This window comes from Plecotus auritus, assembly GCF_963455305.1.
Source record: "Plecotus auritus genome assembly, chromosome: 3".
In the NCBI taxonomy this organism is placed as follows: Eukaryota; Metazoa; Chordata; class Mammalia; order Chiroptera; family Vespertilionidae; genus Plecotus; species Plecotus auritus.
The window spans coordinates 126,627,151-126,648,749 of record NC_137772.1 but is presented as its reverse complement, the minus strand read 5'-3'; positions in this window follow the sequence as shown (position 1 = coordinate 126,648,749).

The following is a 21,599-nucleotide window of genomic DNA, read 5'->3' as shown; positions in this document are numbered from 1 at the left end:
AATGCCAACTTTTACTGTACTCCTATGTCTGTATTCATTGGTGTATTTGTTCGGCCTTTTTTGCCAAGGGGCAGAAACCCAATTCAAACCAGCTTAAGAAAACATGGGTGTTGTCTGGCATGGCTGGGAAGGACCCATACAGTGATTCAAAGAGAAGGAGAAGCTGCAGGAACAGATGTCTACCTGTGTGCTAAGACTCCCGGTCAGTCCCTGTCCCTGACTTATTTCTTGTCTTTGCCAGCCTCAAACTGTCCTCTCCTAGACAAGCATCTCCCATGCAGTTGTCAAGTCAGCCCAGGCAGCCCCTGGCTTGCATGTTGAGACATCTCCCTAGGTGGTGAGAGGAATTGCCAAAGAACTGGCCAGCCTGGGTGGGCCCAGCCCTGAACCAGCCATGTGGCTAATGGGATGGGACGAATCAGTGGCCAGGACCAAATTGTGCATATGCGTTTCCATCTGAACTTCACCAAATGGGCATTTCCCTAGAGGGAAAGGTGAAGTGGGACACGGGGTGGAGAGAGACTGGGTGTCCTCTACAGCTTGGAATGTGGCGAGAAGACAGGTTTTCGCGGCCTTCTGTAATGCAGTCAAGAAGTAGCTGTCTGCAAAGCTGCTTCTCAATTTATTTACCACCATTGCAGGACGCCGTAGCAGATGCCCTCAGTATGTGACATTTATTGTCTTTTCATCACTTGTCTTTTCTGTCACTTTTTTAAAATAACTTTGGCAAGAAATTGTAACCTAAACCATTCAAGCATGACCTGGCATTTTCACAGCCTATGCGAACAATCACTGTTTGTGAGAATAAAAGCTCTGTGCCTACCTTAATCCACGCAGTGTCTTCGCCAACTTCACCCTGTACCTGCATCTACTAACCCTTCTTAGTAATTGAATGTGTATGTCATGGGGCGGTCCCAGGTTACTGGCTGGAGCAAGTCCCAACCCGAGCCAGACTGCTTGGTGTCCATGGTGTCAAAATGTTACCAGCCTGCTTCTTTCCTGCTGTGGTGATGATTACCAGTCAGTTTCGCTCTATGTGTTTAATTGGTGTTCTGACCTGGGTCAGATTGACCATACGTTCCTCTGCCCAGCCAAGGGTCTGTGTCATGCCTGAGAGTAAATCATGACTCTAAGTTTAAAGTTAAAGTTTTAATAATTCTTTATCTTACAGGAAATAGGCAGAAAGTGCCTATTTCAGAATTGTACAGTATGATGAAGCGATACCAGATAAATCTAACCATCTCGAGAAAGAGAGCCTTACTGGCTTTTTCTTACCCCCCTCCTAGTTGTTATCCACATGGGGAGAAGAAAACCACTATTCAACATTCAAACACCATAGGTTAGGTTTGCCTGGGTTTGAACTTTACATAAATGGAATCATACACCACATACACTATTGTGCTGGCTTCTTTCACTCACCATGATTTCTGTAAGGTCTCACCTTTTTAATTGCTATGTGTTATTCTATTGTAGAATATGCCACAGTTTTTAAATCCATCCTCTATTCATTGACATGGGGTTGTTCTCTGGTTTTGACTATTAGGAATAAAATCACAAACATCCTTGTACATATTGTGTGATGTTCATCTATATATATAAGCCTAAGTGACAGTCACAACCGAAACAACTGAATGGACGACTGAACAGGCTGCGTGGGGCGACCAGGCCAGCAGGGGGCTTAGTGAGGGATGACCAAACGACTGAGCAGCAGGCTGTGTGGGGCAAGCAGGCCGGCAGGGGGGAGTTTAGGGGCAACCAGACCGGGGGGTGGGGCAGATGCGGGTGACTAGGCTGGCAGGGGGGACAGTTGGGGGTGACCAGGCCATCAGGGGAGGCAGTTAGGGGTGATCAGGCAGGCAGGCGGGTGTGCAGTAAGGAACCAGTGGTCCTGGATTGGAGAGGGTGCAGGCTGGGCTGAGGGGACCCCCCCCTCTCCGTGCATGAATTTCATGCACCGGGCCTCTAGTATGTGTATATTTTAATTGGGCATGTCCCATAGGGTGTAGAATTTTTCCATCAAAGTATATTTTCATGTTTAATCCTCTGTTAAAACAAACCTGGCTGCTATTTAAGGACACTGAGGTGCCTACAAAAAATCATAACACATCTGTCCTTTCCCCCTTTATAAGTCCCTCTAAACTTTGAATAGAGGAGGGAGATATTTCATGAGAAAATCAAAGACATAAAGAAAGGAAGGAAACATCACTGAAAATGTTTAGTCTGAGAGTCTGTGAGAAAGGGGAGCTCCTTTATCAGTGCCAACACTGCCTCATTTCTGTATATGCTTTTGTGTTTTAAAAATTGTATTAAATATGTTCTTCTGACTATGAAGTAATACATATTCATTACAGAAATTCTGGAGCCTGCAACTAAAATTAAAAAGTAAAACTACCTGTATTCTCACTTCCATAGATAGCACTGGGAACTTCTGTTAATATACACTTTTAATGCATTTATTTGGGATTTTTTCTTTTGGCGGGCTAAGTTGACAAATTACTTTCAGAAATATTTTATTCTCATTGTTGCACAGAGCTTCAGTTTTTATTTGGACCTGAGCTGCTGGCTCGTCTTGTCTCTGTGCCTTATGATGGTCCTGGGGATAGTCCTAGTCACCTTGATGGTCACAGCCTCTTCCTCTTCTCCCTCAAACCCCTGCACTGGCCTTGCCTCCCTCTCTTCCCACTGCCTCTCAGTCCTTGTGGTTCATTAAATAATGGCCCCAGAGAGGTCCACGTCCTAATCTCTGGAACTGTGACTCTTCCTTATATGGCAAAAGGAACTTTGCAGAAGTGTTTACGCTAAGAATTTCCAGGTGGGGAGATTATTCTAGATTATCCAGGTTAGCCCTAAATCCTAGTATAGGGCTACAAAGGTCCTTCTGGGAGGGAGGCAAGGTAATTAGAGTCCATAGGAGCTGTGAGGACAGAGCAGAGGGAGAAGAAAAGGAGGGTTGAAGATGCTGCACTGCTGGCTTTGCAGACAGAGGAAGGGGGCTGGGAACCAAAGGATGCCGGCGCCTCTGGAAGTTGGAAAGGCCAAGGAAACGGATTCTCTCTGGAGCCTCTAGGAAGAACATAGCTCACGTTTTACTTTTTCCAGAATAAATTCGTGGATTTTAAGAAATAGATACACTATTATTAATTAAAATTCATAGTTTCCAACTTAATATTACACATGCTATGGGTTTTGGCAGATTTATACTGTCATGTCTCCACCATTACAGTATCACACAGAGTATTTTCACTGCCTAAAAATGCCCTGCGCTCCACCCTCCCGCCCTTCCTCCACACTAAACTCTGTGATCACTGATCTTTTTATTGTCCTTATAGTTCGCCTTTTCCAGAATGCTGTATAGTTGGAATCCTATAGTACGAGTCTTTTCAGACTGGCTTCTTTCACTTACTAACACGGGCACGGCCACTTGCTGCAGGGCGTGGAGAAACCTCTTGGTGGAATCCAGAGATCTTCTCTCACCTGAACATCGAGCATCAGAGGCATGGGAGCAGCAGGAGATGGGCCCTGTGTCCCTGCCAGGGCCCCACCTCCAGGCCAGGATTTCCAGCTGGGCTAGCTGCGGGCAGCGGAGGAAGAAATGGACGTGTGACGATGGCGGAGGCTGAGCTTAAGACACCTCTTGGGGGACTCACAAATCACTAGAAGTCTCTTTGAGAGTACCTAATTTTTAGCAGTGAAATCGGTTGAGACGTGGCCCACGATTGTTAGGGTGTAACAAGGGAGTGTTCACCTGGAGCTTCATTGGGTGGTAAACAAGAGAGCGTTTTCTTGTCCAGGCTTGGAACAAGGACTGCCACCCCTAACGTAGGCATCGTCGCTATGAACAGCAGCGTGCTGCCAGCGCAAGGCTGCCATGCGCCATTGGTCAGAAATCCTGGAAATTACCCTCTCGGGCCTTGACACTCTTGCTACGTTTGCACAAGAGCCCAGAATAGAAGCACAGGCTTGGTATTGATTCTGTGAATCACTACGGGTCAAGCACTGTTCACACAGCCTAAACGCGGTGCTTTGGAGATGAAGAGTTAATTGTCCTGTGGGCCAGCTTGGCAACACCCTTCTTTGTGCAGAGCAGCATTCCCAGGGATCTATCACCCGATGTCCCAGGAAGTGTGTGTGTGTGTGTGTGTGTGTGTGTGTGTGTGTGTGTGTGTTTGAGAGAGAGAGAGAGACCCCTCTCTTTTCCTGTGACCTACATTTCATTGTATCCGATGGAATTCCCTGTGGTTTGGAGGAAATGTGCACTTTGAGCAAAGATATGGCCTTTTCTTCGGAGGAGGTTTTAAAATTCTGGTACCCTCCCATGGTTGAGCCCTCTTTAAAAGAGGAAGTAGAAAGATAGTCAGAGAGCCGTCAGAAATAGGAAAACAGAGAATTTTGCTCATGCACTACTTTGCCAATGTTCTTGCACTATATTAGGAGGCGTAGGCAGCCCACCGCAATCCATTCATTTGAACCAAAACATGATTATTTGGCTTGTTCCCCACCCTTCGGCTCTTGAAATCCTGACTTGAAATATTGGTGAGTGAAATGGGAGAAGGAAGAGGAGGAAAGGAAGGAATAACCAGGTTTGGGGTGCTGGCTCGACTCCCTGCCCTTGGCTGGTGCTTCCCCGCTATTCAAATCCTTCAGCAGCACAAAGAGGCTGGGGATTCAGAACTTCTTCCTTGATTTCTGCAAGGTGTGTGCCCAGGGTGACGTGTGACCAGAGGAGCTCAGGCAGTGGCCTGGTTGACAGTGGAGAATTATTGGTTCTGTATTTTGTCTGTGGATGGTGCCCACCTAGCCCAGGGTAACATGTAGGCAGGTAATTAACATGTGCTTTGCTGGGTAATAAAGTTGACCTGTCCTGACTCTTGATCATACTTCATTTCAGGCTCACATTTCTGATTGCTTGACAGTCACTGAGTTTACATCAATACATAAGGTTGATGGTACCTGGACATTTGGATTTCTTGGGTTGGTAAAGCTTACCACAACCAGCAGCAATAAAGAAGGGAGGCACTGACATGGGGTTTCTAAATTTTTACTTTGCTAAGTTCACTTAAGCAAGCAAACTTCCGATGACTTTCACTATTACTTCATAGTAAAAAGGACAGTATCAGCACACACACACACACACACACACACACACACACACAGCCACAAAGACATATCTCAAACAAAAGGAGCGTGCTCTAAATGAAATGCATCTGGATTTATGAAAACTCACTGCCCGGTTCTGCTTTTTCTGAGAACACCCACTTTCTTTTTTTTTATTTTAAGTAAATCTTTATTCAGATTATTACAATTGTTTCTCCTTTTTCCCCCCATAGCTCCCCTCCACCCGGTTCCCACCCCACCTTCTGCCCTTACCCCCCCACCACTGTCCTCATCCATAGGTGTATGATTTTTGTCCAGTCTCTTCCTGAACCCCCCCATACCCCTTTCCCCCTGAGAATTATCAGTCCACTCCCTTTCTATGCCCCTAATTCTATTATATTCACCAGATTATTCTGTTCCTCAGGTTTTTAATTCACGTGATTTTTAGGTTCACTTGTTGATAGATATGTATTTGTTGTTCATAATTTTTATCTTTACTTTTTTCTTCTTCCTCTTCTTTAAGAATACCTTTCAGCATTTCATATAATACTGGTTTGGTGGTGATGAACTCCTTTAGCTTTTTCTTATCTGTGAAGCTCTTTATCTGCCCTTCAATTCTGAATGATAGCTTTGCTGGGTAGAGTAATCTTGGTTGTAGGTTCTTGCTATTCATCACTTTGAAAATTTCTTGCCACTCCCGTCTGGCCTGCATAGTTTCTGTTGAGAAATCAGCTGACAATCGTATGGGTGCTCCCTTGTAGGTAATTAACTGTTTTTCTCTTGCTGCTTTTAATATTCTCTCTTTGTCTTTTGCTCTTGGCATTTTAATTATGATGTGTCTTGGTGTGGTCCTCTTTGGGTTCCTTTTGTTTGGGGTTCGCTGCGCTTCCTGGAGTTTTAAGTCTATTTCTTTCACCAGGTGGGGGAAGTTTTCGGTCATTATTTCTTCAAATAGGTTTTCAGTATCTTGCTCTCTCTCTTCTTCTGGCACCCCCATAATTCGGATGTTGGTACGCTTGAAGTTGTCCCAGAGGCTTCTTACACTATCTTCAACTTTTTGGATTTTTTTTTCTTTTTGCTTTTTCGGTTGAGTGTTTTTTGCTTCTTTGTATTTCAATTCTTTGACTTGATTCTTGTGTTCCTCTAGTCTGTTGTTGGGTCTCTGTATAATATTTTTTATTTCAGTCAGTGTATGTTTAATTTCTAGTTGGTCCTTTTTCATATCTTTGAGGGTCTCATTATATTTATCTGTCTTTTCTAGGATATTCTTGAAAAGCCTTATAACCGTGGTTTTGAATTCTATATCCAGTCGTTTGTTTTCCTCCATTTCTTTAGTTTGTGATCTGTTTTTCGTCTCCCCATTTTTCACTGCTTCCCTGAGTTGGTAGGGTAGATTTGTGTGCTAGGTTTCCTATATGGCCCAGTGGGTTGGCCTCCCCAGTTAACCTGAGGTGGACACTCATGGTGCACCCCTTTGTGGACTGTGTGTAGAGCCTTGTTGTAGTTAAGTCTTGATTGTTGTTGCTATCACTGGGAGGAATTGACCTGCAGGCCAGTTGGCTGTGAGGATCAGCTGTATCTACGCTGGGAGAAGTTCGGTGCTGGAGACAGCCTTATAGGATTAGACTTGCCAAATTGCAATAGCCTCTGTGCTCAGCTTGGATGGGGTGGAGTCTCAGGGCAGAGCAGACAGTCTTGGCTTCCAGTCAGCCTGCCCTTGCGCGCACGCACCTCCAGACCTCTGCCTTCCCCGGCTCCCGAGTCTCCGCCCGAGAGTCCAGATTCCCCCCACAAGAGCATGGGTCCCCAGGGGCTCGCCTGAAACTGGGTTCAGTGCAGTCAGAACTGGGGTTCAGTGCAGTCTGGAGCTTCTGACTCCCTTCCACTAGGGAAAGCCTGTGGCAACCTCCGCAGCCTTTGTGCACACTGGTGCACACGCCTCCAGACCTCTGCCTTCCCCTGCTCCCAAGTCTCCGCCAGAGAGTCCAGATTCCCCCCACAAGAGTGTGGGTCCCCAGGGGCTCACCTGGAACTGGGGTTCAGTGCAGTCAGAACTGGGGTTCAGTGCAGTGAAGACCTTCCGACTCCCTTCTGCTAGGGAAAGCCTGTGGCAACCTCCGCAGCCTTTGTGCACACTGGTGCGCGCGCCTCCAGAACCCTGCCCGCCGGGGCTCCCCCGGGTCTCCCCCGCGTCTCTGGGTCTCCGGGTGCCTTTCTCTCTACCTGACAGTCCAGACTCCCCCTGTATGAGCCTGGGTCCACAGGGTTTCGCCCGGGACTGGGGTTCAGTGCAGTCAGAACTGGGGTTCAGTGCGGTCGGGGGCTTCCTTCCCCCTTCCGCTAGAGAAAGTCAGCCAGGCTCAGCCGCCCTTCCTCTCTGTGTGCACAAAGACCCTTTGCTGTACCTCCAATTCTCTGTGAGCTTTCCTCTTTCCTTCTAGTTGTAGAATTTTCACTCAGCCAGCTTTCCTGTGGTTCTGGATGGTGTCCGTTCTGTCTTTTAGTTGTAGTTTTGAAATTGTTGTGCAAGGCAGCAGTTTAGGTGCTTACCTATGCCGCCATCTTGGTTTCTCCGAGAACACCTACTTTCAAGATGGGTGAGACTGCCACAGCCCAGCTTGGCCAGAGGAGGCTCTTGAGAACCATTGGTAGACGTGATGATTTTGCATCCACTTAAAGGAGTCAGAGCAGAGATTTAACACTTTCTGTCAAATCAATAGGGAAAACGTGTAGGTAAAGTTTCAGACCAAGCTCAGGTCTCTCTTAGGCCTGCGGGAGCATCGCTCACCTCTCCAGTCTGAGAGCTGAGTGTGTGGAGCGCCCCTGGTGTGCCAGCCCTGGGCCACAGCTCTTCACCTTGTGGGGGTTAGGAAGCACTCCACCGCCGGCAGCTTGGTGGGTGCTATCCGTCAGGGGAAATTGCCAGCCGGCTGCCTCCCACAAAGCCTCACATTAATTTTTCTGCAAATTTACTCTAGGTTAGGGAGATTTATATTAACCAGGCTGATACATTCTTGTCAAAATGCCAACTCTCATCTAAATATTTCCTGTCTGAGAGCCAGGTATGAGCAGACCTGCGTGACCTTGAACAAGTCATCATCTCACCTGTGCCCTCTATTTGTAAAATGAGAATGTTAACAGCATCTACCTCCTAGGGCTGGTATGTGCATGACACAGGATGAAGCACACAGCATACATATCCCAGCCTAGTGCAAAGAAAGCTAAGGGCTTGGAAATAATAGTTTCAATTACTATTAGTGTATCATCTCCCCGGCCTTCCATGTGAATCCTGTTATTTCAGTTGCATTGACCAAATATCTTGGTCTCCTCACTGGAGTCACTGCTCACAAAACACCCAACCTGGCAGGAAATTCTGTTTACCATCAAAACACATCTAGAATCTCTAATGGCAATTACTGGGAAGAAAGCAAGATGCTCTTCGGTAGCTGAGGGGATAAATAAACGTTGGTACATCCAGACTGTGGAATATCATTCAGCGCTAAAAAGAAATAAGCTTGCAAGTCACGCAGAGATACAGAGGAAACATCAATGCATTTTACTGAGTAAAAGAAGCCAACATGAAAAGTCTACTTCCAACCATATGGCATCCAGGAAAAGGCACAAGCTTGGAGACAATAAAAAGATCAGTGGTTGCTAAGGGTTTGGAGGTGGGAGGGATAAGGAAGCAAAGCACAGAGGATTTTTTAGGGCAGTGAAACGATGTGTTCTGTATGATATTGTAATGGTGGATACACGTCGTTATACATTTACCCAAACCCATGGAATGTACAATTCCAAGGGTGATCTTAGTGTAAACTATGGGCTTTGGATGGTAATGATGTGTCAGTGTAGTTTCATAGGTTGTAACAAATGTAGCACTCTGGTGGCGGTGTCGATAATGGGGCGGCCCTGCATGTGTGGGGGCAGGGAGTATATGGGAACTCTCTGTACGTACTGCTCAGTTTGACTGTAAACCTAAAACTGCTCTAAAAAAAAGTCTATTTTTTAAAAATAGAGGAACATTGCAGGAGATAAACTCAAGGAATCAATCATTAAATAATCAAATAATCTTAAAAAGGAAAAAGAATACTACTTCTCACCTCCTCCACGGCCGCCACCTTGATCCTAATGACTGTCATCCCTCCCCTGGATGATCTCAGGAGCTTCCTAGCTGCTTTCCTACATCTGCTCTCACGTCCCTTCAGCTGTTGAGAATGCACCTCAGTGAGATCACGTTCCTCCTCACCAAGCCCCTGCAGCACCCAGCTTTCCCCACCCCCGGGTGCCGCCTGACTGCCCCTGCCTCCCTTGGGTTTTTCCTCAATTGTCACATTTTCAGTGAGGCCTCAGCCACCCTGTCTACACTGTTTGCCCAACATTCACTAGTGCTTTTCCGCTTTAGGTCTCGCCTTAGCCCTTAGCACCACTGACATGCTAGGCATTTTATTTCTTTACCTTGCTGTTTATCCTCTCCTGCCCCCAATACTAGCTCTGTTTGCTCCATCGCTGTACCTCGGTTGTCTAGAACACTGCCTAGTGCATAGGAGGGCCTTATTTCGGATGAATGGGTAATGGGATTTGGATGGCAAGTGAGGAGAATTAAGTTGCAAGGTTGGCAGCATGAGATTGCTTACAGCATGCAGGACTGGTCTTCCCAGTGAGCCTGGGAATTCAGTATCTGATGCCAACGGAATCCCTGGGCACTGTTGGGTGGGACTCAGCCAGGGTTTTCCACGCTGACTGATGAACTCCCTTCAGAGCAACATGTTCTTTCATAGATGGGTCCAAGCTCCTCTGCCAGGAACTCGACTTCTTTGGATGCTGGGAATTGGAAAAAGGCACGAGCGGCCGTAGGGAGATAGGTCATGTTTTATTGCAAATAAAGCAGCCAACAACCGGCTGGTCAGTGGCACCTTTTATACTCTGACAAAAGAGGCCTCATGCCAATTAGTGACATCTGTGCTATGTTAACATAAGTCGGTTATATAAGGGCGCCCCTGCACAGTACGTATAGTGACACTGCTGAGTCATTGCTGTGGCGCATGCCTATGGCAAATGAGCCTTTAATATCCAATGTACTCTGGTCAGGGCCCCCACCAGTGCTAATCTATGGGATCAGATTTGAGACAAATCCTGTTCCCTTCAGAACTCTTTTGTCCTTTTCAGGAGACTGCCTTGATGTCAGCAGAATTACAGATGGTGCTAGTGGCTGAATCGTTGTGTCCCTCCAAAATTCACGTATTGAAGTCCTAACCCCCAGCACCTCAGAATGTGCCTATATTTGAAGATAGGACATTCAAGGAGGTGACTGAGTTAAAACGAAGTCTTTAGGGTGGGGTCTTAATCCAGTCTGACTGGTGTCCTTATAAGAAAGGAGGTTAGGACACAGACACACCCAGGAAGGAGGACCAAATGAAGACAGGGAGAAGATGGCCACCTACCAGGCAAGGAGAGAACCAACCCTGCTGACACCTTCACCGTGGACTTCCAGCCTCCAGGACTGAGGGACAGACAATAAATTCCTGTTGTTTCAGCCACCCGGACTGTGGTACTTCGATATGGCAGTCCTTGCAGCATAAGCCAAGTATGAGCAGATGGACACACGTCTAACAGGAAATCAAGCTTTTCTGGAATTGGCCTAAAGCAGAGCTTTCCAAACTGTGTTTCAAGGAACATCATTATTGCACAAGATGCCAGTACATGCCTGAAAGGTGCACTGCGTGCTGTTCATGTTGCCACATGCCCCCTGGCCTCTCAGGGCACACCAGGCAGCTCCTAGAGGCCAGCACCTGAACCTCTTGCCCGAGGACTTTCTCGAATCCGGACTTGCTTTGCCACCTGCAGTGCTGGCTGGACGTGCCAGAAAACCTATGCTCTTGGAGCGGCCGTCTGCCGATGACTTGTGGGAATTGCTGTATTAATACCTCCGCTCCCTCTCTCCTCTGGGTCGCCGTTAAGTGGCTAACAAGTTGGCATAATCTTTTCAGATTGAGGAAGGCCCACAGCCTAGATGATGCATATATTGCTCTGGCTGCGCTGCCCACCCAGGTCCAGGTTGCCAAGCGCTCCGGCGCGATCAAGCTTGCTTTACTAGTATATCTAATTATTGCTTGGAGAATTCCAACTCAAGCTCTCAAGTTTGTTTCCTTGTGATTAACCAAGTCCCTGGTGTATGTTTTACTCTGACTCTTAGCAGACTCGAGCTCGTTACTCACAGTGGGGATGTATTAGTCAGCTCAGGCTTCCATGACAAAATGCCACAGACCAGGTGGCTGAAACAATAGAAATTTATTTCCTCACAGGTCTTCAAGCTCAAAATCTGACATCACGGTTCTGGCAAAGCTCCATTTCTGGTGAGGATTCTCTTTTTGGCTTGTATGTGGCCTCCTTCTCACTAAGTTCTCACAAGTCTCTGGTATCTCTGCTCTTAAGGACACTGATCCTATCAGACCAGGGCCCTACCCTTACGGCCTCATTTAACCTTAAGTATTTCTGGGAAGGCGCTATCTGCAACTGCAGCCACACTGGGGTTAGTGCCCCAAAACCTGAAGCCTCGGGGGATACATGCATTCAGTCCAGAACAGGTAACTTGCTTAAAAAAAACACATAGCTTATTGCCTGCTTTCTCTTTCCTGACGCACTTCTCCACTCATACCAATGTTTCCTGGGATCACATCCAAAATCAATTACTTATGCTAAATCTTTGTCTCAGAAAATTAATGCCCTTGGAGCTGCTGTCTGCCAATGACTCTCGGGTATTGGTGTGTGAATGTCAGATCCTTGTCTGCTCTCTGGGTCACAGTTAAGTGGACCTACAAATTGGCATAATCTTTTCAGCTTGAGGAAGGCCTGCAGCCTGGATGACATGTAGCTTGCTCTGGTTTGCTGCCCACTCGGGGTCCAAGGGTCTGGGGGAACTCAAACCAAGACATTCAGGCTGAATGCTGTATGTCCTTTGGGAGAACTATAGCTCTTAGCAGCATGTTAAAGGCTCCAAGAACTCTTCCATAAAGAATCATTTCACCGAGTTTAACCGAGAGTTTCTCACAGACGTTCTTAGCCAGGGAATCCTTTCTTAGCTCCCTTGGAATGTTCTTGAACACTTCCCAGAATTTATTTGGAAATGCTGCCGTAGGGTGGGTGAAAGTCAGAAGCACGTGTGGTTGGTTTGTTTTATGTTGGTGGGTGGGTGAGCAGGGGTTGGTCCCTGTGGGCCTGCAGGCTGCTGAAGTCTTAGGTGGAGGGATGGATGTGAGGGTTGAGGTCGGGGTCTGTCTGCACTTGGCAATACTGGCCACCAGTATCCACCCAAGGCATTGGGCTAGAGGCTACCAATACAGGACCAAAGAACATGACTCCTGCGCTCGTGGGCTCACAGGGAGGTGAGGGAGAAAGAGGAAGAAGGAGCAGCAATGACAGTGCAGTAACCTGTGACGGTGTCACTCCTGCTCTGTGCCTGGCTCTCCGGGACATTAATGAGAGAAAGAAGGAGGGGGCACCTACCTACATTGGGCTAAGTCCCCAGATGCTTCAGAGATGCTTAAGCTCTGGTCATCGGTTGTGACAATGCTTCATTCATTTGCTCCCAGATTTATTAAAATTTCAGTCAACTGTTTTTATGGTCCCTAAAATGCCTCCTTCATTTCTCCTGAGATGAATTAGATTAAATGATGTTGAAATAATATCTTCAGCTGAACACCGAATTGCACATATTCATATCCAACTATTTAAAAGTGTTATTTATGGGCTAATAATTTTCCTATTAAAATTAAGTGGCATGAAATTTGAATTAGCTCAATTGAATTCATTTCCTTCTCTAATGTATTTATCCATGACTCAGAGGAGTCTGGGCAAAGGCTATCTTGACTTTGTTCAATAAGACACATTCAGCTCCACTCTCCCTAATTTGGACTTTGAAAGTACCCCTGGACCTGGAAAAAGTGAAAAAAACAACAACCCTATTTGTCACCCTTAGTTTACTTAGCTGGGCAACAGGGATTAAAATAATACCAGCTTCATAGGGTTTGTGTTTTGAGATTAAATTAATTGGTGCATGTGAAGCACTTGGAGCAGGGTATGACACACAGTAGGTGCTCATGAAGTACTTAGCAGTAAGATGCTGTTATCAGTGCTGAGAGTCTCCTTCCATTCAGGCACAAGTGATAAGCACTAGAAGATTCAACTGGGAACCCAGAGACCTGAATTCAGGTCCCAGCTTTGTCCCTAACCTGAAGGTAAGCTAGGTCTCCCCTTTTTCTTTGAGTCTAGAGGCAGCCACACCTTTCCAGGTTGGAAGAGCACTGTGTGACTGACAGGCGAATCACCGTGGTTGTGCTGCCTCCTGTGGTGTGAACGGGCGGTGGGCCTGGGTTTCCAATCCCGGCACACTGAAGCTCATTTAGGCCCCCAGGATACAAGGAAAACAAGGTAGCAGGTTGTTATATCAAGCAGTTGCTTGAAGGTTTCAAAGCCAAGGTCTGTGCTGTCTTCCTGTGGTTCAGCCCAGTGCCTGAGCCACCACCCCATGCTAAAAGGAGGACTCGCTGACCAGGGTAGGATTAAAGAGTCCAGTGTCCCACTGGACGAGCAGAATATTCTCACCTGCCGACATCGATGCCCACGAGGTTCCAGACTCTTTAGCAACACCAGTTTCAGGGGTCTGCAAACCTTAGGGTCATAGACATAGACATTACAATGGGAAGGAACCAATGAGACCACCACTTCAACCCCTTTAAGTCACAGAAGAGGTGACAAGGCCGAGGAAAGGACTCAGTTCCTCACTCCTCTCTGTGCTTCTCACTGCCCAGGCCTTGGGCCCTGATCATGTATCCCTGAGGACCGAGCTCCCGTTTCCCTTGAGGTGAGTCCTGTGGGACCTCAGGGGGAGGAGGGGTTATAAATTAACCTCAAGCAACCAGATTTGCCATCATTCCAGAATGTGGTGGGTTTTTCCCCACTGAATTTTTATGAAAATGATACCAATGACAAAGATAATAAGACAGTGAATTTTCAAAACAACTAATAAATCCCAGTTCATCTTGAAGGTTTATCATTAGTCAGTTCTTTGTTGAGAATTACAACCCTGGGGTGGGCGTGCTGATTCTCAAACTGCCCTTGTAATCATTAGCAGATCATGAAACCAGTGAGCAAAATTTCGTAGAAAATAAAATAAATAATCAAAGAATGCATCACAAGAGTATTTTTCATAAATATTTTTTTCAATTCTATATAAACATACATAAATGTATAAACTCTCTGAGTAGCAATTAGCTTAGCTATGGGGTGTGGTCAGCATAATTCAACAAACACTGCCATGGCCCATCCATTCTTTTCAGATGAAGACACACAGCCCCATGGATTAATCGCCCTGCTCACGTTCACCAGCTGAGTGTTAGGAAGAGGCAGCACTTGTCCTCAGCTCACTGACCCAAAGTGTGCTCTGCAGGCCTGGCTGTCTCCATCCCCATTACAGAACTGTACTGTCACCTCCGATCAAAAATTACTTTCATTTAGCAAATAGTATGTATTATTGCAAGGAAATGAACTAACCCGTTTTAGAAAGATTTACTATGAGGGTTAAAATATAAGGGGTTTTCTAGTGAATGCAGCATCATTTAGAAAAGATGCCATCAATTAGAATAAACCCATCTCAGTCTCTGAGGATTCTAGTTGATTAACATTTTCATAGCTGAATGTCCCTCCCTCCTGTTCCCCACCCTGCTTTTTAGCATCATGTCGAGCACACATGTCACCTGAATCTGGCTTAGAATTGCCTGTGTGGAGGGAAAATTACTATTTTCCTGCTGTGCTGGGAGGAGTCACAGTGAGGAGCTGAGTATTACAGGAACCGTATTTTGATCCAGTTTGGGGAAGCATTCTTGACCTCTGGTGCACATTGATTTAGTCCAGACATTGACCAGTCAGATGGAGCAGCCCGCCCTACTTGGGCCAGCAAACTCTGATATGTTTTGACCTTTGGAGTTCACATCTAGCTCTACCGCAAACTAACTGAAAAGTTCTGTAATCTCATTAAGCCTCAGCGTTTCCATCACGCACTTGACAAATATTTCTTGAGAGCCTACTATATGCCAGGCACTGTGTGAGGAGAAGGAGTTGAGCAAGGCAGTGCCTGCTGTCATGGAGCTTAAACTCTACCAGGGAAGAGGTTCATCACACAAATGTCATTTAGTTATAACTGTAGTGAGTCATCAAAGAAGTATTATAAGGTTAATAAAAAAAGAAACATTAAGTAACATACGGTTATTCAATAAGAGAATACTACGGAGTTAGTCAATAAAGGAATACTTTAGGGCACTGTCATCACTGGGAGAACAACAGAAACCACTTTAAGGAGGTGACCTTTGAGGTGATATCTGAAGAAGGGATAGCCAGAAGAGTGGAGGAGGTGGCAGGGGAGAGCATTCCAGGCTGAGGACAGCATGTACAAAGGGCCTGAGGTCACAGGGTGTTGTGCATGCAAAGACAGGAGAGGGCAGTGTAGCTGGAGGAAAAAAATGGGGCAACATTCTAAGTCTAATGGATTTCAGTAACAGGAAAATAATACCTTCCCTGCAGAGCTGCTGTAAAAATTAAACAATTAAGGTATCTAATGTAGACGAACTACTTAGAGTGCATGCGCATGCATGCGTGCGTACACACACACACACTCACACACACACACACACACACACACACACACACACACACACACAAATAGCTATTATTAGGAGAGTACTTGATGATTTACCAACCATAGTTGGAAGCCCTTGTTTTTGGACCACACTAAGATTTCTGTGGCCAGTATTTCTCCCCACAGAATCTCAGATGATAGCATCAGTGTCACCCACCAAGTTTCCTAGGCCCTAACTCTGGGAGACATCCCCGATTCCTCGCTTTGTCTCACATCTCACATTTCATCCATCAGCAACTCTATCTCCAACATACATCTTCCACCTCTCCACCTTGCTATATCCAGATCACTGCCACTCTTTATCCAGCACAGACTTGGGGCAAGTTCCCTGGGAAACTAAACTGGGAGTTGTGTGCAGGAAGTTCATTGGGTTCCACCCCTTCTCAGGTGGCCACAAGGAAAGTAGGGCTGAGCAAAGTAAGAAGAACGAAGGTTTTGCAATAACAGAGGCCTCTGCAAATCCCCTGGGGTGCTCTGGATGGCTTTGGGTCACCCCAAATCAAGGCAAGAAATCCATGCCTTTGCTCTACACTCCTCCTGGACCAGTCACTGGGCAAGGCAGCTCTCCCAGAGGCAGCTCAGCTGTGTGTCCTGGGTCAGGCCCTCCAGCTGAAAGGATGAGTGTTTGGTGCCAAAGGGGATCTGTCTGCCTCCCCTAGAAGGTGAGCCCCCAGAAGGGCTGGCATGTCATCTTGTTCAACACTTATCCCCAGTGTCTGTAACAGCAGGTGTTTAATAAATACTTGTTCACCAGAAGCCAATTATTAAGTTACTGGTGGCCTGGTGCACAAAATTTGTACATGGGGGGGTGTCCCTCAGCCCGGCCTGCACCCTCTCCAATCTGGGTCCCCTCGGGGGATGTCTGACTGCCGGCTTAGGCCTGATCCCTGGATTGGGCCTAAACCGGTAGTTGGACATCCCTCTTGCAATCTGGGACTGCTGGCTCCTAACTGCTCACCTGCCTGCCTGCCTGATTGCCCCTAACCACTCTGCCTGCCAGCCTGCTCGCCCCCAACTGCCCCCCCACCAGCCTGATCACCCCAACTGCCCCCCTGCCAGCCTGCTCACCCCAACTGCCTCCCCCTGCTGGCCTGATGACTCCCAATGCCCCCCCCTCCCGTTCCGCCACTGGCCTGATCACCCACAACTGCCCTTCCCTCTTGGCCCCTAACCGCCTCTACCTCGGCCCCACCATCATGGCTTTGTCCAGAAGAATGTCCGGAAGGTCTCCTGGAAGGTCTCCCAGTCTAATTAGCATAGTTCCCTTTTACTAGTATAGATAGAGGCCTGGTGCATGGGTGGGGGCCGGCTGGTTTGCCCTGAAGGGTGTCCTGGATCAGGGTGGGGGTCCCCACTGGAGACGGTGACAGCCTGGGTGAGGGGCTGGGGCAGTTTTCAGGTCAGCCACGCCCCCATGGGGTGAGAGTCCCGCTGGGGTACGTGGCCAGCCTGGGTGAGGGTCTGAGGGCTGTTTTCAGGCTGGCCACACCCCCTTCAGGGTGGGGGTCCCTGCTGGGGTTCCTGGCCAGCCTAGGTGAGAGGCCGATGGCTGTTTGCAGGCTGGCCATGCCCCACAGCAGAGACCCTCACCCCATGGGGGCATGGCCAGCCTGGGTAAGGGGCTGAGGGCCATTTTCAGGCTTGTCATGCTCCCCAGTGGGGACCCTCACCCTGATGGTGGTGTGGCCAGCCTGGGTGAGGGGCTGAGGGCCATTTTCAGGATCCTCCCTCCGCAGCTGGCAGGGGGTGACCCAAGCCTCCTGTGTGCTCAGGCCGGCTCTGTGGTCGCTCCCCACAAGCCCCTTCTTCAGCAGCCTGCTAGGGTGGGCGGGAAGCTTGGCTTCCTCCATTGCCGAGGGCGACCCAAGCCTCCCACCCACTCTGGCTGGCTCTGTGGCTGCTGCCATTTTTGTCCTACTAATTTGCATATTCCCTCCTCATTGGCTGTGGGCATCACGGAGTGATGGTCAATTACCATATTACTCTCTTATTAGTATAGATAATCCAACCACTTACTTTGGGAAGTGAGGGAGGATGGAAGTGGGGACATGAAATTCCCACAGGATTGATGGCAGTTTTTTTAAGGGAAGAAGCACAAGAGAGGACAGAAAATAGAGGATTTTTAAGGAGAAAACATACATAGTTTTGATTACTCTTGCAAATCTATACTAATAATAGCCTAGGGCCATCATGATCGGATGGATGACCGAACACCTGGGTCCTGGCAGCGGCGGCAGTGGAAGTCAGTCCTGGGTCCCAGCAGCAGCGGCGGTGGAAGTCAGGCCTGGGTCCATCACCAGTTAGAAGGCATCTCAGAGTGAGGACCATCACCTCAGCCAGAACTCAAGATGGTCACCTGGTCTGGCCTGGCCCCTCCTCAGAGGCAGCCCCTTTCCTCCACATACACTGCAGAGGACAGACAGGGATGCCTAAGAGGCTGGGCCATGGTGCCCCATGCCTACCCTACTCCCCTGGCCTCCTTCACCTGTGGCCCCCACAGAAGGGTGTGTATGAGAGTCCTTCCCCTGCTACCTCTCACCTCTGTCTCCGCCATCCCTCAGCACACAGGCATATCACCTTTCAAACGTGCCTACTCACTTCCTCTCACCCCCTTCCAGGACCTCTGCTCTGGATGGGGCCTTTGGAATCCAGGGCTCTGGGATTTTACAACAGAACTGGGGTGGGAAAGGCTAGACAGCACCAAAGATGGCTGATATGGCCACCCACCTCTGCCTCAGCTTGACCAATTAGTTCAGCCTCAGAACGTGGCACTCAGAGGGGATCCCTACTTCCCCAGCAACGGCTCTAGGGCCTCGGCCCCAGTACCAACCTCCTCTCCCCTTGGTCCTCCCCACAGCTGGTGCTTGCTGCAGCTCCGTGTGCCTTACTTAACCACCCCTTCCTTCCCTGTTCCTGCAAAGGAGGCTGCATCTTTGTATGTTACATTCATATAAACTTTGTAACATTTTGGGGGGAAAAAACACAAAAAAACGATGACCAAGAGAACGCCACAGTCAACATTCCGAGTCCGGCTCAGGAGAATGGAGAGAAGGGAGAATTCCATAAGTTGGCTGATGCGAAGATATTTCTGAGTGACTGCCTGGCGTGTGACAGTTGTGTGACCGCAGAGGAAGGAGTCCAAGTTTCTCAGCAGAACACCAAGGACTTCTTCCATGTCCTGAACCTTTGCTTTGGTTTTCAGAATTCCCTGCTCCCCATCTGTTGGCTCCCTCCCTCTGAGGGGCGCTGTCATTGGCACATGGGTGCAACTGGAATATTGTATCTCCAGAGGATTGCCCCAATGTATGTATCCTTTTATCCGACTATGAAAAAATCCCAAAGAATAAGAATGGAGACAGACTACTGTCCTTTAGGCTTAAAAAAAAACACCCAGAAGTGTCCTGTGAAGAGCTGAGACTTGGTTCTGTCCACGCACCTCAGAGAGATTGGATGAGGAAATAGCCCAGTTTGGCCCTGACTTTACCCACTTATGTTACTCTTAAAGGTGTCATTGCCACAATGTGAATAAACTGCCACCTTTTGGAATAGGGGCTCATACGAAAGTCTGCATTCCCAACTTTTCTTGAAACAGATCTATGTTCTGCAGCTGTGGCCACCGTCCTGAGATCAGGTCCTGTCACTGGGAATCAGAGGGCATGGAGTGGAGGCCCCCACCCCTCGTGCCCTTTCACATTCAGGGATTGAGCTGAACTCACTTTGGGGGAGGCCTGGCAAGGGTGAAAGGTGTCACAGATAGAAGGATGGAGAACGGAGAGGAGGACACCCTGCTCAGTCCCTCCCTGAGTGGGGTCAGGCAGATGAAGGTTGGCCAGCCCGCCCCACAATTGGGTGAGATAGTGTCCTCTGACTCCTCACCCTGTGGGCCTGGCCACTCCCCTCAGCTTCAGGCAGCCCTCTGCGTTCCACGACATGCTGCTCACCCCAAATGAGAAGGAAGAGAGCAGTTGGCCCACAGACAACTACATAGAAAGATAGGGCTCACGGCTGGCAAGTGCAGTGGCGGTGGCGGGAGCCTCTCCTGTTTCCATGGCAGCGCTAAGGAGCAGCGAGCTGAGTGGTAAGGAGCAGCAAGCTGGCAGGTGGACATCCCCTGAGGGGTCCTGGACTGTGAGAGGGTGCAGGCCAGGCTGAGGGAACCCCCCACCTCGCCGAGTGCACAAATTTCATGCACCAGGCCTCTAGTCTATATATGTAAAAGCCTAAGCGACCATTAAGCCCTAATGACTGACGTGCACTGATCACCAGGGGCAGACGTACAATGCAGGAGCTGCCCCCTGGTGGTTAGTGCACTCCCACAGCCAACCTCCTGTGGTCCCTCCCCTGGCCAGCCATCCCAATTGGTCCTGATTGGCCCAATCACAGGCCAAGCCAAGGGGCCCCACCTGTAAACAAATTCGTGCACTGGGCCTCTAGTATCATATAAAGAATTACAGAGTTACTTTAAAACAGGGGTTGCTACTGTTTTAAATCCCACAGATTTAAAATCCCACAGATTCTGATTTCATTGGACTGGCTATATGGGCTGGGCACTGGGATTTTAAAAATCTCCCAGGTAATTCTATGTGTAGCCAAGGTTGAGAACCAGTGCAGTAAGATGTTCAGTGGTGAGCCACCTGGAGAATAACCCTGTGCATTGTGAAGTGTCACTGCTCAGTCCACCACAGAGTGGACGCAGAGACCGGGTCAGCCAGGAGGCCTGGCGTGGAGGCATCTGAGGTCAATTGGATCATCACGGAACTGAGCAATTTGCCTACAGCTGTGAACAAAGTTCCCTGGCTCACTTGACATGGTGTCTGCTGTTATATATCATGAAGATGGTTGAGAAAAAATTCCAAATAAAACCAGTTGCACGTGTTTCTATAAATGATACTGTGGCCTAGTTTTCTTGAAGCTGAGAGTCACTTGGTCCCTTTTTTCAAAGTATTTACTGCTATAAATTAAAATGTTCACACACAAAACCAATTGTACAAGACCAAATGAAGACCTTCTTTGCGGAGGTAATCGGCTGCCTTTTTCTTTCTCTTGCCTTTGAGTTTTAGGTATGTGTCAATGTCTTGTTTGGTCACTTTACGCTCATGTCAGCCCTTGAAGCAGAAAATAGTTCTGTAAAACAAGAGTTATCTTTGTTTGCATCAGCAATTCTTTTTTCTATTTGTGGTAAAAATACATAATACGAATGTACTGTTAGCAATTACATGAACATTTCAGTAGTATTACCCACACTCACACTGCTGTGTAGCCATCACCACTGTCCATCTTCATAGCCCCTCATCTTCCCCAGCAGAAGCCTCATCCCCATCAAATACTAACTCTCCATCCACCTCCCTCAGACATTGGCCCCCACCATCTGCTTTCTGTCTCTATGAATTTGACTACTCTAGTGACCTCATATAAAACAAATCATAACAGTATTAGTGTCTTTGTGACTGGCTTATTTCACTGACCATAATGTCTTCAAGTCTCATCCATGTTGTCACATGTATCACATTTTTCTTCCCCTTTTTAAAAATAGCTTTTTTTTTAGTTTTAATTTTTAATTGTGGTAAAATACACATAAGATTTATCATCGTAACCCTTTTCAAGTGTACAGCTTAGTGGTGTTAAATACATTCACATTGTTGTGCAACAGATCTTCAGAATCTTTTCATCTTGCAAAACTGAAACTCTGTCCCCACTAAATAGCAACTCCCCAATTCCCCCTTGGCCCAGCCCCTGGCAATCAGCACCCTACTTTCTATCTCTGTGGGTTTGACTACTCTAGATGTCTCATATAAGTGAAATCATACAGTATTTG